Source organism: Tiliqua scincoides, chromosome 3 (genome assembly GCF_035046505.1).
Source record: "Tiliqua scincoides isolate rTilSci1 chromosome 3, rTilSci1.hap2, whole genome shotgun sequence".
NCBI lineage: Eukaryota > Metazoa > Chordata > Lepidosauria > Squamata > Scincidae > Tiliqua > Tiliqua scincoides.
This window is the reverse complement of record NC_089823.1, coordinates 169,737,985-169,757,048: the sequence shown is the minus strand read 5'-3', so window position 1 is coordinate 169,757,048 and position 19,064 is coordinate 169,737,985.

Sequence of the window (19,064 nt, the reverse complement as noted above, 5' to 3'; positions counted from 1 at the left end):
GTGTTATAGGGCTTACTCCCAGGTAAGTGTGCATAAGATTGCAGCTTAGCTAATGGAGCAGATCACCCAACAATGTTGGAGACTGCAGTGGTGGGCCTCCCATAATGTTCTATGGGGCAAATGTCCTGGGCACGAGCCTTTAGGACCCCGAGGAAGCCTATCTGAGGCTCCCGACGGGGTTGGAAACTGTGTTTATAGTTTCCGGAAACACAGTTTATAGCATTGGGGAAGCCTTAGGAAGCTTCCTTGATGCAGCCTACAGTTGTGCGAGGCTCTGTGAGCCTTAGGTGAGTGTGGGGGGGGGCGGATTTGCACATGGGCGGTGGCGATAGCCTGCGGTGGGGCGCCATTGCAGACCTTTGCCCCGGGGCGTGGAGCTAGGGAGGTCCGCCACTGGGAGACCGCACTATCCAAATGTTCCTTTTGCTCCTCAATAGAGCTGCCCCTCATAATTGCTGAAAGCTCATGAAAGTTTGATTTGGAGATATTCTCTTGAGCTAGGACAGGAAACTGACATGCCAATGTTTACTTCTTCTTGCTTAAACTGTGTTCAAAGTCGTGAGGCTGCATATTTCAGAAATAACATTTTGTGAAATATTTCATTTTCTTTGTAAATCTATTTAACATTCTGCAGTAGCTTTTGAAATGTGTGCCACTGTATTTATAGAAAAGAGATGCCTTTGGGGGGACATGATTGAGACATACAAAATTATGCAGGGGATGGACAGAGTGGATAGAGAGATGCTCTTTACACTCTCACATAATACCAGAACAAGGGGACATCCACTAAAATTGAGTGTTGGGCGGGTTAGGACAGACAAAAGAAAATATTTCTTTACTCAGCGTGTGGTCGGTCTGTGGAACTCCTTGCCACAGGATGTGGTGCTGGCGTCTAGCCTAGACTCCTTTAAAAGGGGATTGGACAAGTTTCTGGAGGAAAAATCCATTATGGGGTACAAGTCATGATGTGTATGCGCAACCTCCTGATTTTAGAAATGGGTTATGTCAGAATGCCAGATGCAAGGGAGGGCACCAGGATGAGGTCTCTTGTTATCTGGTGTGCTCCCTGGGGCATTTGGTGGGCCGCTGTGAGATACAGGAAGCTGGACTAGATGGGCCTATGGCCTGATCCAGTGGGGCTGTTCTTATGTTCTTATTGTATTTATGCACTGTATTTATACAATTATATACTATAATTTGTACAATTATACAGTATAATTGTATACTGGTGTGTTGAGTTTTAATCTGTTTTTAACCGTTGTAAGCCGCCCTGGGTCCCTTTGGGGAGAAGGGTGGAGTATAAATAAAGTTGTTGTTGTTGTTGTTGTTGTTATTGAGTTTCAAAACTTCCAAGAATAAATCCTGATCTGGAATCAGAATTTTTGATCTGGAATATAAATCAAACGTAAATTTAAAAAAAAACAAAACAAAAACCTGAAATGGAAAATAGGCAGGCAAAAAATCCAAGGTATTATTTGTGCTCAAATGCAAGTTTCAGTTAAGGAGGAAATTTAGTATAGCATATTGTTGAAATTATTAGAGTTTTGAAGATATTGCAGGTAAGCTGTTGGTAATCAACATCAATAGTAAAGAATGTATAAATTGGATGTCTCTCCATCTACCTGTAGTAATTCATGGATGGTAATTCATGGAATTTGACCTAAGGAATTCCCCATTCACACCCCTTTTACTGAAGGAATGATACTGCCTTTGTGGACTGGGCTTAGATTTTGTGACTCTTGCTCCTTTCTAACCTTATGTTTCTATCTTATAGTTTTAATAGAAAGAACCAGATGGCAAGTTCCACTGACTATTTTACTGAGAGGGATCTATGTTCAGCAAGATGGTTTTATCACTACATTGGGATCTTTCTTATCCTTGTACAGTTGGGAGTACAGAATGAAGTTGTGACAGACATGCAGCATGGCACTGGCTTGAATAATAACTCTGACCCATAAGCATACAGAGAAGCAAGATTCTGACTTTCCTGCTCATCTGGTGCACCTCTGACATCCTTGGATGCCCAGACAGAGGTATAGGATTAAAATATCATGAACAATCAAGTGTTCTGCTTCCAGTCTGAGAGTGCCAGGCATGATGGGTGGGGAAATGAGCTTTGCTTCCACTCACCTCTGTGTATATGGGCCACATCAAGGACAGGTAAGGTCCCATTGGACCCATGGTTATTCTAATTAGTAGTAGTTTTGGGAAACGTCTGACTTTAACAAAGTGAATGGGAGTAATGGGAAGTGAAAATATTCTGGGAATGCAAACACATGGAAACAACCTTGGCTTTCACAGGGCGTGCCACTGACGTGCCAGCAGTGCCAATTGCGTTTTGTAATAAAGGACCCATGTGCACTTCCAGTACTTGATGTTTTATGTTGCCAACCAACAGCAGCATACTGGGGGAAAGCCCAGAAATAGGTACTGAATAAACAATAAGACCATAATGAGGGATTTCTACTGTGATTAATTATGAGATACACACAACAGGGACTGATATCTACACAATACTAATGCCAGCATATGGAAGATCAATACAAAGCAAGAATTGTTCCCAGCCTAGACACCCACCCATCAGATGATTAGCCAGCTCTCTAAGCATCAGGGCATCTTGCTTTGTAGGAAGGGACTGTATGATTAATCAGATGCAATAGGAGGTGCAGAATATTATGGGCCCTGCCAAGCAGTGTTCCTTCTGTGGTATGTTTACTGAAGGAGGGGATTTTATTCCTAGTTAGACATTCAATTCAAAAGCCAGTGTTGTTTTCTGCAGCTCATAGGAAGCAAAAACTCCACAGCTTTGCACAGCTCCTGTCCCAGTATTACACTTTAGGATTAGGCTAATGAGCAGTGGCTTTTACAGGTACAGTGTGCTGTGATACCCACAGGGGTTGGCATCTTCATCAGACAATTATCTCTCTCCCTCTGTGCAAGCATTTTATAATAAATAATAAGGAATCTTAATACAGTTTGGAAGCGAGGCAGTGGAGTCATTAGCCTGCATTTCTCTGAAGTTAAATTGCACTTGCTTATAGAGATATTTGCATTGAACATGCTTGTTAATAGAGACTCATATCTATTAAAGCCAATATTTAGATTTTGTGAACAAGTTTGAATTTGTCTTGGACTTCAAAGCATCCTAGTTGTACCCATTTATTTGGTTCCTGGTGGTTTCACGTACTGTATAGTTTTGTCTTGACTCAAAAGTCGGCATGGAAAGTGTCATTACAAAATCAAGAGCCTAAAACAGAATTTATACACAGTAGTATGTGATCTGTTGCATTGATGTGAATGATATATAGGCAAGTTGTGGATGTATAAAAATAATAAAAGTATATGCATAATTTTGATTAAAGGGCTGGAGGGGTAACCATGAGTCATTTTATCACTTTTTGGTCACCGTTTTGCATCTTTTGCCAAGCCAGCCCACTTTACCTTGTTCTGTTGGCATTTACTGCGGTTGGTGGATACAATTACAAACTCCATTGCCAAATACAGAATGGTTTTGGCTGAATCTCTTCCTTGCAGTGGATTTCAGATAATCTGCTGCTTTCTGTTATATTCACTTCCCATACAAGATGGCACATCTGCCCAAGTAGCAGTGTGGCTTGGGTAGTTGAATTGTATTAAATTCTATATTAAATTAAATTCTATACAGAATAATATATTACATTGTGTGAATGTGTGCGCACCTTTTAACCATAGTGTAGTCTGGTGAAAAAAGCAAATAAACCTCAAGCAATACCTTCAGCCAAACATTTTGAGTAGATTGAAACTAGCCTCTGGACACGTTGCCAGAAATAAATCTCCTACTAGCTTAAAAGCCAGAACGAACAGATGTCTTACACTGTGCCCTATAAATAAGCAGGACTTCAGCTTCCCAGACCTTCGAAATTGTACTCTAATCCAAAGCTGCAAAAATTCCACTAAGTACTACCAGTAAGGAAAAGCTGAAATAACTCAGCAAATTTGGCTTGTGATTTTGGCTGCATTCAGTTTCCCAGCCATTGATAAAGCTATCCCCCCTGGTGGTTTGATCTATGAATGCTCGTGGACATAGCAACACGCAGCATTCTGCTGCAATAAAGTTTATACATTTTTCCATATAACATTTTTTCTAAGCATAAAAAAGGCCATGAGTTCTTCTAAAGAAACAAACCTGCGCTACCTGATCAGTGTAGTTCCCCTTGTGTGAATATTGTCTTTCTGTTCAATATCTTTTTGGAGACAGAGTGACCAGAACTGCTCAGTACATTCAAAATATCTATCATTTTGCCATTATGATATATATATCATATATATACATTGCTCAAAACAATAAAGGGAACACTTAAACAACACAATGTCACTCCAAGTCAATCACACTTCTGTGAAATCAAACTAGGAAGCCACACCGATTGACAATCAAGTTCACATGCTGTTGCACAAATGGAGTAGACAACAGGTGGAAATCATAGGCAAGTAACAAGACACCACCAATAAAGGAGTGGTTCTGCAGGTGGTGACCACAGACCACTTCGCAGTCCCTCTGCTTTCTGGCTGATGTTTGGGTGACCTTTGAATGCTGGCGGTGCTGTCACTCTAGTGGTAGCATGAGGCGGAGTCTGCAACCCACACAAGTGGCTCAGGTAGTGCAGCTCATCCATGATGGCACATCAATGCGAGCTGTGGCAAGAAGGTTTGCTGTGTCTGTCAGTGTGGTGTCCAGAGCATGGAGGCGCTACCAGGAGACAGGCCAGTACACCAGGAGATGTGGAGGAGGCCGTAGGAGGGCAACAACCCAGCATCAGGACCGCTACCTCCGCCTTCGTGCCAGGAGGAATAGGAGGAGCACTGCCAGAGCCCTGCAAAATGACCTCCAGCAGGCCACAAATGTGCATGTGTCTGCTCAAACGGTCAGAAACAGACTCCATGAGGGTGGTATGAGGGCCCGACGTCCACAGGTGGGGGTTGTGCTTACAGCCCGACACCATGCAGGACGTTTGCCAGAGAACACCAAGATTGCCACTGGCGCCCTGTGCTCTTCACAGATGAAAGCAGGTTCACATTGAGCACATGTGACAGACGTGACAGAGTCTGGAGACGCCAGGGAGAACATTCTGCTGCCTGCAACATCCTCCAGCATGACCGGTTTGGCAGTGGGTCAGTAATGGTGTGGGGTGGCATTTCTTTGGGGGGCCGCACAGCCCTCCATGTGCTCGCCAGAGGTAGCCTGACTGCCATTAGGTACCAAGATGAGATCCTCGGACCCCTTGTGAGACCATATGCTGGCGCGGTTGGCCCTGGGTTCCTCCTAATGCAAGACAATGCTAGACCTCATGTGGCTGGAGTGTGTCAGCAGTTCCTGCAAGATGAAGGCACTGATGCTATGGAATGGCCCGCCTGTTCCCCAGACCTGAATCCAATTGAGCACATCTGGGACATCATGTCTTGCTCCATCCACCAGCGCCACGTTGCACTACAGACTGTCCAGGAGTTGGCGGATGCTTTAGTCCAGGTCTGGGAGGCGATCCCTCAGGAGACTATCCGCCACCTCATCAGGAGCATGCCCAGGCGTTGTAGGGAGGTCATACAGGCACGTGGAGACCACACACACTACGGAGCCTCATTTTGACTTGCTGTATGGACATTACATCGAAGTTGGATCAGACTGTAGTGTGTTTTTCCACTTCAATTTTGAGTATGACACCAAACCCAGACCTGCATGGGTTAATAAATGTGATTTCCATTGATGATTGTTGTGTGATTTTGTTGTCAGCACATTCAACTATGTCAGGAACAAAGCATTTAATAGGAATATTTCGTTCATTCAGATCTCGGATGTGTTGTTTAAGTGTTCCCTTTATTGTTTGAGCAGCTTATATATGCGTGTGTGTGTGTATACATACATATATGTATACATATATACAAAAGGTTTTTAGACAGTACTTGTGATCCAGCTGAAACTACCGTAGTGAAAGTATATACCATTATTACCAGCTGGGGGCTCCCCAAGGATTTTGTATTTCTTAAAACAAGAATGGTCTAGAAAGGGATGAGTTCATATCAGCACTGCTCTCAATCTCATGACAACGCCAACACAGTGGCTGCATGAGGTGTCATGCAGTCTGGACCATGTATCTTGATTATGCACACAGCTATCCACTGATATAGTATAAACTGCAAGGATCAGATGTGTATCAGTCCTACAGCCCAATCCTATTATCAGGCTGAACTGCTGGAACTCGTATTCTGACAATGCAACCTGACTTAAGGTATCACAAAGTGTGAAGCTCTGTGGATTCTGCTGAGTCACTGCTGGAAATGATAAGCAGTGTTGGTCACACAGCTGTGGCCTTTCTGGTTCCCCTGGCACTGATATGTCAGTGGTATGGGCAAGCTGTAGGCAAGAAAGATTGGGGTGTACCATGGGAAGGTCAGGGAAGGGGAAGGATCTGGTGGCAATAGCTCTGTGGGGATCCTGGTGCCCGGTGGTGCAAGGGCATAGGGCGTCCAGCCAGGATCCCTGGGCCAGAAGGCCCAGCTGCCAGTCTGGCTTCTCTCTCTCTAGAGTGTCCAGCGGTCTTGGTCAGGCTGGCCTCAGACTGCCATGAGAGGGGGGAAGGTTGACAGCACCCTGGTCCCCCCGCTCAAGCTTGAGTTAGGCTTCTTGGGTCACTGGTAGGAAGACTGGAGCTCCAGCCTGCTATCTCCAGACTGACTGTCATCATGGGCTGGCCCAACCTTAAGAAGCCCCAGGGCTACTCCTCCTAACCCTGTCACTTCCTGGCTTGGCAGGTCTAAAAGGGCCAGTGTCCAGCCCCAGGCTTGGGTTCTGGACACTGGGGGATCAATCCCCCTGAAGGACCCTCCTCCGCCAGTGGCTTGCACCTCCTGCCAGGCCCCCCTTTTCCTGCCCCTTTGGGTATCTGGGGCCAGTGGCAAGCCTCGTCGCCCACTGATGTCATCAGGCGGGGAAGCCTGGGTTTGCCTGGCAGTCCAGCGGGCTGTCTTTCGCAGGTGGCCGCCTGGTTGTCACTGCGGGAACACGCCTCCGCTGTGGTTGGTTCAGGAGGGGTGGTGGCCCTCCTGCCCCCTGCCCCAAGCAGAGGGTTGCCCACGCCCCATCTGCTCCTACCTCTTTCTGGGTGGTGGGACCAGAGCTGCAAGACCAGAGCTGCAGAGGGCAGGACGGGATCTCCACCCATCCCAGGAGGAAAGGGGGATCAGTCAGGGGAATCCCCTGACTGGGGGCTACTCCCCTCTAGTCAGGGGCCCGGGGGGGAGGTTGCCCCCTGACAAGCTCACATCAGATCTTATCCCCTCTTTTTAAAACCCCATTTTCCCTCCTTGGACATACACCACCAAAGTAGGTGTTCTAAGTGTCCTCAGGGCTTACACAGTGGTAAGTAAAAAAAAACAACTTTTTCACTTTGTATGAGAAGTGGGAGCAGTGCTGGTGTGGGGGAAAAACCTGGCATGGACTCCTCCCAAATAATCACAGCCTTCTAAAGTTACCAAGCAATGCAGAAAGAAGTCCCCTGCAGTGGCACCCACATTCTTAATGTGACTGTCAGCAGGAGACTTTATAGATGTCCTGGGAAGTGCTCCAGGAGGACTCGTTTCTTCTCAACCTGCTCGGATAATAAAGTTCAGACAGCCTGCTTGTTAGATGTTTCTGGAGATATGATAATAGTTCCTACTATATATTATATAAAGAACTAGATAGGACAGTTCAGTCTCTTTCAAATGGTTGCTGTTGCTAGGAAACCACTCCCTTAGACTATGTATGTGGAACATGCCTGCATTTGCATTTGGTTCACAAAAAAAAGTCAGCATTTGATGGTATGAAATAAAACACTGAAGAGTGACCAAAAAAAAGTGTGAAATGATTTTCTGGAGTGCAGGTGCCACCATTTGCTGGAGTCCAAACAGAGTATAAATGAATTACAAACAGATCCCCAATATGCTTCTTGTGTTCTGCCCCAGTCTGCGCTCTAGCGCCCCCTTCTGCCACTTGCACCCTCTGAATGGCTAACGTGCCAAATAGGAAGGGAAATGTAGCGTGTTTGCACATAACTGCCATTCAAGAGAAACCACTTGTTTGGTATCCATGTGTTTAGCACATGTTTACAGTGATGTGCAGTGAGATCCAGGCCAGGGGATGCAACACACATTCATTCTTCCCCTCCCCCCTTAAGCACAGTCTCTGGAACACATACTCTCCCCCCCCCCGAATATAAATAAATAAAGCTCTGAAACATTCTCTCTCTCCCACCCCTTAAATTTTTTTTTAATCTTACCCGTTCTTCCCCCACTTGGAACTGGGGAGAGCTCAGCATAGGGCTCCTGAAGAAAATGGCTGCTCTTGGTGCTCCTTTTTTTTTGGATGGGTTTATTTAAACCGAAGGGAAGCAACTCTTCCATCTGCCTCCCCTGAGTTTGCTGATGCAGGAAATCTGCTCTTTTTTTGATTGGCTAGTCAGCTGCCCTGCTTTTTTTTTTTTTTAAATTGGAAAACACCTATGATTCCAGCTTAATCTGCTGGAGGTGAGTCTTCCTGCTGCCTCCCCAGAGACTGATGACAAAGTGCTATCTTTTTTTTTTCTTTTCTTACTGGGCAAATAGAGGTAGTTCTCCCTGGTTGTACAGACATCCCTGCCTATTTTGTCCCATGCAAGCCAGCATAGATTGGCAGCTCTCCTTGTTCATTCCATGTTTGTTTGTGTGTGCTGCTTTAAATGGACTGTGTGCTGTAGCAGACAGAAGCAGCTTGGGAAAGTTGAAAGGTACTTTTTAAATTTGTTGGATCCCTTTTCATTTTTACTTGCTGCTAAGAACAACCCACTGGATCAGGCCATAGGCCCATTTTGTCCAGCTTCCTGTATCTCACAGCGGCCCACCAAGTGCCCCAGAGAGCACACAGAGACCTGCATCCTAGTGCCCTCCCTTGCATCTGACATAGCCCATTTGTAAAAGGTCAGTTGAGGCTCTGCCTACCCTGCTCATCACTGAGTGTTTATATGGGTAGGCTGCTACAAGCAAGCTGCTTGTTTATTGTTTGAGAAAAAAGAGCCTTTGTCATGTTCATTCATTCTAAACTCCAAGTTGAGGATTAAGATGGAGTCCAAATGCAAAGCTTCCAAGTTAGAAATAGCTATGTGTTGATTCTGTATCAAGCTTTCTATGAATGTTGATTCTATGTCAAGCCTTGCATTTCAGTCTTTTGTGAATGGGTCTCTCCCAAAAGTCTTTTGTGAATGGGTACCTTGAAATATCTCTATTTCTTTCTATCTTATAAAGTGGAGCATTGATTTTTTCCCACATCTGTTACTTGTGCAAAATTGTGCAAAAGTCTTTTGTGAATGGGTATCTTGAAATATCTCTATTTCTTTCTATCTTATAAAGTGGAGCATTGATTTTTTCCCACATCTGTTACTTGTGCAAAATTGTGCAAAATTGTGCAAAACAGCCCAATTCTATCCTTGAGATACACTGAAACACCTTCATGTATACTAGTGTATATCCGCATACATTAGCACAATAAGAGTCTTGCCATGTAGAAATCCACCTGCCAGTGATTGTGTCACAGACACTAGTACATTTCTAATCCCTGGGCCTTGCAGCCTAACATGGGCTGCTTGGATTTGTATCACCTAAATAGCTGGTGCAGATCCAAGTAGCCCTGTAGGGGTGACTAGGGCTTAACAGGATAAGGGGGAAAATATCTCCTTATCCTGGGGTGACCTCCAGCCTGCACCCAACCTGTGCTGGATACTGCGCAGGCCACCATGGCCTGGCTGTTCCAGTGTGGGTTACAATTGCACTGTTAATTTGAGATGTTCCAAACTGTTCTCCTGCCTATACTACTAAGCCTACTGTAGGTTTAGCAGCATCTAGTTTGAATGAACTTTCCTCCCACCCGATGAGAGAGAATAACAAGAGAAGTGAGGAAAGGGGCCAGGATGTGCACCCATTGTGAGCATGCACGTCATTTAATACATAGGGACATTTAGTATTTGAAAATTTCATCCAAACCAGCCCTGTGTTGCATTCTATAGATTGCTGCAAGCTGGATCCTGCTTTTTCTTTTGGTAATTGTGCAGCTCCTATGGGTACTTACAAAATAATATACATATTGTATGTTATATACAAAAATAAATAAATTATTATATAAATGCTTTTGCTATTAATAATAATAATAATAATAATAATAATAATAATATAAATACTATAGGATTTTTTTTAAAGCTCTAGAAGCTGTAGACACACTGACATGTGTCAATTTTACTTTTAAAAAATGTGTGTGTGTAAAATCTCTTCTACTATTTGTGTGCCAACCTCATATACCACCTAAGTAGGAGTGTGAATTGGTGAGCCGCTGAATGCTATGAATTTTTCTAATGGCCCAAAATTACAGTAACACCTGCGCTATGTACCATTGTGCAGTTCTACAGTCAGGAGTCATAGGGTGTTCAGTTGCCCTAATTTCTGTATTGTCAACAAGCCACAGGTGTGCACTACGTGAATCGATGAAAATGAGATTTGGCAGAGTGCAGTGACAGTTCTGGGTCCATAATGCATTTATCTTAAGGCAGAGTAATGCATCTATTAACCATGTTGATGTTTAGTGGGATTTTTATATATGTGTTATAGCAGATCAACCTTTTGATTTACTGAGACCGGCTTGTATCATGCATCCATGATAACAGGTAGGATATGTCTGCATTGTCTTCCCCAAGGATACGTTATATAAATGTATTATGCCACCTGTTGCTACTAATCAGCATCTATTCTGCCCATGCTTCATTGTCCCCATATAATATGCGCTTCTTCCAACAGTGACTCCAGATATTTTTCATATTAGAGAGAGAGAAAGTGACTATCCCAGAGTGCTTTGCTCAGACAGAGTGTCTGGAACTGAGGCAAAAAAGGACACTACATGAGAGAAGTCTTAATATTACTTCCTGCTCCCATCTCATCTTCCCGCTTAACATCTGCAGTGTTAAGTAGCAACAATGGTTAGATTTTCTAGCACTAATGAAATAGCATAATTATGATTGAAAAGATGGGAGCAGTACCAGAGCAACCTGTAAAGAGGCACAAAAACAAGTTTAACATGGCACATGTGCCACCTTATATTAGAGCACTGGTCCCAGTAGCATAACTAGAGGCACAGCTCAGTCAAAGATTGCTGAGAAAACTCCACAGTCAGGGAATTAGAAGGCAAGTCCTCTCCTGGATTAGGAACTGAATGAGCAGCAGGAAACAGAGAAGGGGCGTAAATGGACAATTTTCACAGTGGAAAGAAATGAAAAGTGGTGTGCCTTAAGAATCTGTCCTGGGATCGGTGCTTTTCAACCTGTTCATAAATGACCTGGAGACAGGGTTAAGCAGTGATGTGGCCACATGTGTGGACAACACCAAACTTGGACCAGAAGGGACTGTGAAGAGCTCCAGAAGGATCTCTCCAAACTGGGAGAATGGGCAGCAAAATGGCAGATGCATTTCAATGTAAGTAAGTAATGCACGCTGGGGCAAAAACCCAAAACTTCACATACAGGTTAATGGGTGACATTAGTCTGTGACAGCTCTGGAGAAAGATCTTGGGGGGAGGTGGTGGACAGCTTGATGAAGGGCGTAATTAGTCTGTGGAACTCCTTGCCACAGGACATGGTGATGGCATCTGGCCTGGATACCTTTAAATGGGGATGGGACAGATTTCTGGAGGAAAAGTCCATCATGGGTTACAAACCCATGATGTGTATGTGCAGCCTCTGATTTTAGAAGTAGGCTACCTCAGAATGCCAGATGCAGGAGAGGGCACAAGGATGCAGGTCTCTTGTTGTCTTGTGTGCTCCCTGAAGCATCTGATAGGCCATTGTGAGATGCAGGAAGCTGGACTAGATGGGTCTTGCGGGGCTCTTCTTATGTTGGGAGGGGGGCAACATGGTAAGTCTTGTAGGCACCATAATGCATAGTGTAAGCAGCCCCACACAATTGCTGTTTCAGGCAGTGACAGCAACTCACAGGTGCTGCTCACCAAACCAAATGGCATCTCCTATGTGTTGCCATCACTGCCCAGAATGGCTCTGATGATAAGTGAGGGGCAGCTTACACGGCATGTTGCTGAGCCTGCAGTACTTACCATTTTGTGCCCCCTCTAGACATGCTACTGACTGGTCTATCTAACTCAGGATTGTTTTGCTGACTGGCAGGAGCTCTCCAGGGTTTCAAACCACAGTCTTTTCATCCTTCTGCAAAGGTACTGTCTTCAGATATTGTCAGTGTATCCCTGGAATTCCTGATGCAACTGTCCACAAATCTGACATCTTAGGCATTCAGTAGCATAAAGAGCATGTCGTATGATCAGGCCATATGATCTCAGGCAAGTATGCACACATTTTTGCTATTGTTATATTTTCTATGTATGCGGGAACTTGGTGTTCATTTGCCTGCTGACATTTGCTTCCTGTAGTGGCAATATGTGCACTGTAAACACCATACTGCAAGTTAGGAAATTCAAGATGTTTTGAATAAACAAGTGTCCCACCGAGCCTTCAAAGGTTCGTAATTTACTGTATGAAAGAAAGTAATTATAAAGCATCTTCTGCTAACACTGAAACAGTGGGTTTCAGAATCAACTGCAAGCGGCTATTTGAAGTAGAATATTCTTTGTTAAATTCTGGCTTTGATATTCAAATCCTGGGTGTGGAAGCTGTGTATTCAGTGGTACCTGCCTTCAAAACTTCAGGTTGCATTTTGGAGCAAAACCTCATATATTCTGGGGGAGAGGAAGAGATCATAACTTTGCACACAGATGACCCTGATTCAGGGCCCAATCCAGATCTTCACACACTGGCTCACCAGTGGCGCGGACTGTCACAAACATGCTGTAAGGTACATTTGCTTACTGCAGGCCCAGTGACAGAGCTAGCCCTGCCTGAGCCCGTGCTAGGCCAGCTCCAGTGCTGGGCCCACCGTCTGCCACCCGGCACTCCATGCGAAGTGCCAGGCGGCAGAGAGGTAATACAGAGGGAGATGTGATGGAGGCATTCCAGGGTGGGGAGAGGACAGGGGAAGGCATGGTGGGGGAGGGAGCAGGGCAGGAAGGGGTGGGACTGGTGGAGCTCAGCTCCGCCAGATCCAGAGCCCTGTCTTGGGCTATGCGGCCCGACTCGGGACTCCTTGATTCTACACTGGCTAAAGAGCCGCTTAGTAGCCCATTGTGGGGCTACTTCCCTTACACAGGAAAAGGGGATGAATGTCCCCTTCCCATGAGGAGCTGCGGTGGTGACCTGGTGCGCTCAGGATGCTGCGGTAGCCATTTTGGCACTAAGGCAGCCCTGCGCGTGGCATCTCAGGATTGGGCTGTCAATCCCTCACAGCCACAATGAAAAGTGTCTCAGATAACAGGGCTGGGAAAGGCCTCTGTCTGAGGTTTGGAAGAGCAGTTGCCAGGCAGAATAGTCAGTGATGGTCCAGGTTTACTACTGGATGTCTGGTCTCTACCCAGTCCACGTCACTGCTGAGATGCTCCTCCTTTGTGGGTAGAGCTTATGTCCCATGGCCTCTTTTGCTCCCTCCAACCATTTCTTCACAGTTGTGGGCTCCTTGAGGAGAGGACTACTAATATGTAGGAAAAAATGAATATCACATTAAAAAAGACATGAATTGGTTCTTGTGCATATCAATGCTCATGGAATGTAGCATCACATTATGACTTGCATTTGTGATTGGATCATCAGAGTCTGAATGCTACCTATAGAATGTTCATATCATCCAATGTTAATTCAAGCAAAATCCTTTTAATTAAGACAGTTTATATATGTTTGAGCCAACAGCACCTTTCAATGTGTGTTTCAGTATAGAGCCATTCCTTATGTAAGGCAACTGGGGCAGCAGCCCTGGATCCCATGCTTTCATGACCCATATATGACCATGCACTAGTTGAATGGCTTCAGGCCTGCACCCTTTTAGGAATGGCTCTGTTTAGGCATGACGAATGTACGTGAGTGGTAGTGGCATCATGATGACAGGTTTTGACCCTAGGTGCATTTGATTAAACATAAGAAGTATGTGTAAATTTGTTTGTTTAAGTACTGTCCAATCTATTTATACACAGATTTTTTATACACGGATTTGACTCAACATGAATGGCCCCTGCAAATGAGAAGAAATGTGCTGATCCCTGGAGAAGGAGAAAAATGCATCCCTTTAAAATCAGTTTAAGAAACTGAAAAGTTATTTAACAATAGTCTCCTTAATATGAGAGAGAGAGACGGGGGGGGGGGGCAGCTGGCTGACAATCCATCGATCCTTCTCTCTCTAGCGACCCCTCCTTTCGCTCTGAGCACTTGAAAGAAAGGTGATCACTTTGCCTTGGTGAAGGAAGGGGCTGAGTGAAGCTCCTTTCTAAGCTCTTGGAGGATGACTGATTGATGGATTGTCTTCTTAATGACTCTTATCTTACATCACAATGGTCAGCAAGGCTGTTTTTAAATCACGGAGCAAAGAAATTTTGTTTTTTAAATTGATTTGCTACCATCCACATGAGTGCTTAGAAGGGAACCCACACGAATAACGAGGCTCAACCTGTATTTATAAACTGCCTTTCTCTGTTTTTAATGCAGAAGTCAAGGCAGTTTATATAGGCAAGCCATTCATTTTTACAAGTATGTGTTCTATGAGAAAAACTCATAGAACCTTCAGTTTCACCAGATGTCTCCATCCAAGTGCAGCCACCATCTTGGCTGTTCTCTGCTTTCCCAGCAGCCGCAATTGACCCTAGGTCAATTCTCAAAACGTTATGAGTTTCTAGATGACTCCTCCACATTCCACACTCTCTCGCAGTGTCTTCAGTCAACAGTTTTCCTGTGTCCCTTTCAAGACGAGTACCCAAGTTGATCCTGCTTAGTTTTTACGGGCAGGACACTAGCTCCAGCTCCAGACCACTGTTCTTGCCCCATGAATAGGTGTGCTTCTATGAGTATGCATATACCAGAGGCAGAGCCTCCAGCTGCAGTACCACTTCCCTAAGTGAGTTTATACTAGCCAAACGAATATCTGTAAGGGGTTAGTGCAGGAGTTCCCAAGCACTCTCACTGCCACTCTCTGGGAGTTTGGGAACAGCTATAAGTGCTTGTGAGCAAGGGGTAAGGCAGTGACACAATCACCATGACTATGCCACTGCCAGAGACAAAGGAGATTTTTTAAAATTTCCCTGTGGCAGTGCCAACCCTCTGAAGGGTGTGGGGAGCCTGCGGACCCCTCTGTAGAGCTCCCTGCACCTCCAAACTGTTGTAAATAGTGAAGAAGGTCTTTTCTGATGTTGCTGCCTTTGCCATTGTCCCACCCCTTAAAAGAGCAGAGACAGGGCTTTCTTGGCTGGGGCATCACAGCACCCCAGTTTGGGAACCTCTGGGTTAGTGTGTTCAGTATGCAAACGGCCTATACAAATGTGAGAAGTAACCAGAACCTACAGTACCTTGTGAGCTTATTTCACCTTTGCCATGAACCCACTCCCTCTCAGCCCCAGCTGCAATCTGGCAATAATACTTATCTAACCAGGTTTTTGTAAGGTTTACAAGTGCAGCACTTTGCACGCTCAGAAAGTGCTATACAAATGCTAAATATTATTAGCTGAAAGTGTTGTGAACACGAAAACTGCAGAACAAGAAAACCACATTTACCACTGTAATCAGTCAAGTGTCATGGATCAATAAAGAAGAAATGAATGTGATTCAACTCTTGCTCTTTTGGCTTTGATTCAACTCTGCTCTATTCACCTTTTGCCCTGCTTAACTCTTCACACTTTTACCTAACAAAACACGTTCCTTCCTTGCTTGGAAAAACAAGTTCAATGTAAATATCAGGAAAAACAGGTGGGATGAAGCAGGATGAATGGTTAGTTAACCTAGTAAAGAAAGGCTGGAAAAAAATAATTTTTGCTTGAAGTTAATGAGTGGAATGTGTGTAAAAGAAAGGGGTGAATCATGAATTTCTTGTAGAAATCTTATAGGGCAAAGGATGTAAATATTACTTTGGAATCAACAAGTCTTGGAAAATAACTTTGTGGAATCCTGTTACTTTGCATGGTCATGAGAAATTACAAGATATATAAAGTGAGAATGCAAAATGGGGTAGGTAGAAAACAGATGGCGATCACAGTGAAGACGAGGAAGGGTTTGAATGGGAAGCATTATGGTGAATATGGTAGGAACTGCTGAGCATATACCAGCTGAGGTTAACTCAAGCCACATTTCTGATAGGATGTAGCATGCCAATTTCAATGGGTATCTTCATTCAAATTATCATTAACAATTGTATAATTCTGATGCAATGGGTGCAGTGAAAAGAATATGAAATGTTTCTTGAGGATGGAAGATAGTTATGCTAACTTAATGTGTCTAGTTTTGGATGGATGCACAAAACTCTATGCAAAAGAGAAAAAAAAAGAATTTCCCACTGAGACTGGAAGCGGAGACACGACCAGTTTGCCAATTTTGTAGCAGAATCATTTTCACAAAGTATGGTCTGGGTAAAAGACAGAAATCTATCAAACGTTGTACAGATTAACTTATCACCTAGTTAAATGGGCTGTCAGTCTGGGATGACTGTGCTTGGCAGGGTGAATTCAAATGCATGTAAATTTCCCTGGTGGCTGACTAGCAAGTATGGTGGAACTGTCAAATGATGACATGTGAAAATGCATTAACATTGTTTAAAATATATTTGAAGGGGAAGGCTGTATTTTGATAACATCTTCACAGGCAGATAATTCATCGAGGATCTGAAATAATGACCACATCATTTACTTGGCAGCAACTTAAAAAAAAAATACATGGCAACTTGTCGGATATGTTTTGTGTTTGAGAGGACGCTTCAAAATAATTAACAATTACCACATAAACTGGCTCGGGTCCCAAGTGCCACCATTGTATAGAGTCAGTCTTCCGATAGCTTTGCTTGTCAGTTTCACTTGATCTTACAAAAAGTGATTAGAAACTTCAAAAGAACCAATTACACAGTCCATTGTGTTATGAACCTGTACCCCCCCACCTCCCACCAAAGCATGTGATCTTTTGGTTTGTCACCTCCTCTTTCTTTCTTTCTTTCTTTCTTTCTTTCTTTCTTTCTTTCTTTCTTTCTTTCTTTCTTTCTTTCTTTCTTTCTTTCTTTCTTTCTTTCTTATTATCTAGCATTTATTTGGCAAGCAGGTCTCCCATCAAGACCTTAGCTATATTTTCTCACTCTCTGAGTCAAAGAGGAATCCTCAGAGCTAAAAAGATTCCAAACAGCTACACTGCTTTTTGTACTCGCTAGTAGTTTAAAACAGCGACAGCCTGTCCTAATGAGATGTATTCTTATTGCCAGTCATAGTTATTTTACCTGTACTGAGTGGTCATGCCAAAGTGCATGTTGGTCATGTGATGGTAACAAGTGTCAACCAAAGTGGAAAATTCAAAGAGCACATGACTCAAGATTTGCTCCTGATTCTACTGTCTTTGGAGGTTAAAAGATAGAGCCTAGCATGGTCTAGAAACAGCTGATCTCACAGTTCAGCAGTCAACCATGAGGTCTGAGACATGAAAAGAATTACTTATGCTGTCAGGTTCCATTATTTACATGATCTTTCTACAGTTGAGCCTGGGATGTAGATGTGCAATTCAGCTAGAAAAATTGCATATTTACACAGATGGGTACTGGCATGTGACCAGGATTTAGGCAAAATGCATGGTGGGGAGAGAAATCAAACAGGCTGGGATACACAAGCACCATTGTTAAGCAGGGCTGGGCTTCTAGCGTAGAGGAGGGGATATACATATGGTTAGAATTCTGATCCATTTTGAAAACAATTGACTATAATGAATTGAAGGTGTGGGAAACTACACTACTATGGTTGTGGATTTATTTTTTATTGTTATTAGCTCTGTTCCATTGTTCCCATTTTGCGGTAAATAGATTCCATTTTTACCTCCTTTCTCTCATTCACATGGCAGCCATCAATTTGACCATTATAGCCAGATGCCATATTTTTCCATCCATTTGTGGACACTTGGAACAGTAACGGTTCTCCAGTACTTTGCAGACAGAATCCACACCGCTATCACCGCAGAGGCAGACAACTCAAAATCCTTCCTTTTCACAACATCATTATTATAATTCAGTAAAAAAAAAAAAAAAGCAAAAACAGGAAAAAAAAACATAAGATCCGGCATAATTTCGTACCCCAGAATTTTCCCATAATTATTTTTATATTTTTCCAGCATCTTTTCACGAAGCAATGATTCTATTATGTGTGAGTTTAGAGGCCCAATCCTAACAAGCCACTGTGCCATTGGAACTAATGTTCCGGCAGTGCAGTGGCCTTTCCAGCACCACAAAATGTGACATGCTATCAGGCACAATGGGGCTGCTGTGGCAGCCACACAACAGCAACCTTCCAAGATGCCCTGGCACCAGTAAGTTTGTGTGGGAAATGGGCAGTGGGTGTAACATGGGCGAAATGGGCAGGGAGAGGGAAGAACAGGGCAGAAAGGGGGTGTGTTGAGAGTGAGAAAGGGGTGGTTATCAATGGCAGCAGCTCCGCTGATATTCTATCCTTCTTCCCAGCCTTGAGTCACCTCCCCGGTCCACTCAGAGTTCAGCCAGCCAGAGAACATAAGAACAGCCCCACTGGATCAGGCCATAGGCCCATCTAGTTCAACTTCCTGTATTTCAAAAGGCTGCTGACTCCTCCCCCACTGCAAGTTCCCACAAGAGGCCCTGCCCTAGCAACTTACAATGAATAGCTGACATAGGAAATAAACACACAAAATAGCTGGAGTCTGGGTTGAAAGGGTTCAAGTGAGATGGTAAGCTTTAAAAAGACTGATGAAGTGTGTGCTAGATCCATATTGAGGCTGATGGGACTGTTGGATCTGTCTGTAGTGATAGTCATAAATTCATGCACCTAACCTTACTTTCTTCTATGCCTCATTTTTGCTGCAAGGTATAACATCTATATATCCATTATGACTCACAAATGGCTGGAAGGTAATGTTAATGCCAGCTGGTGCCAACAATCCAATAAAAAC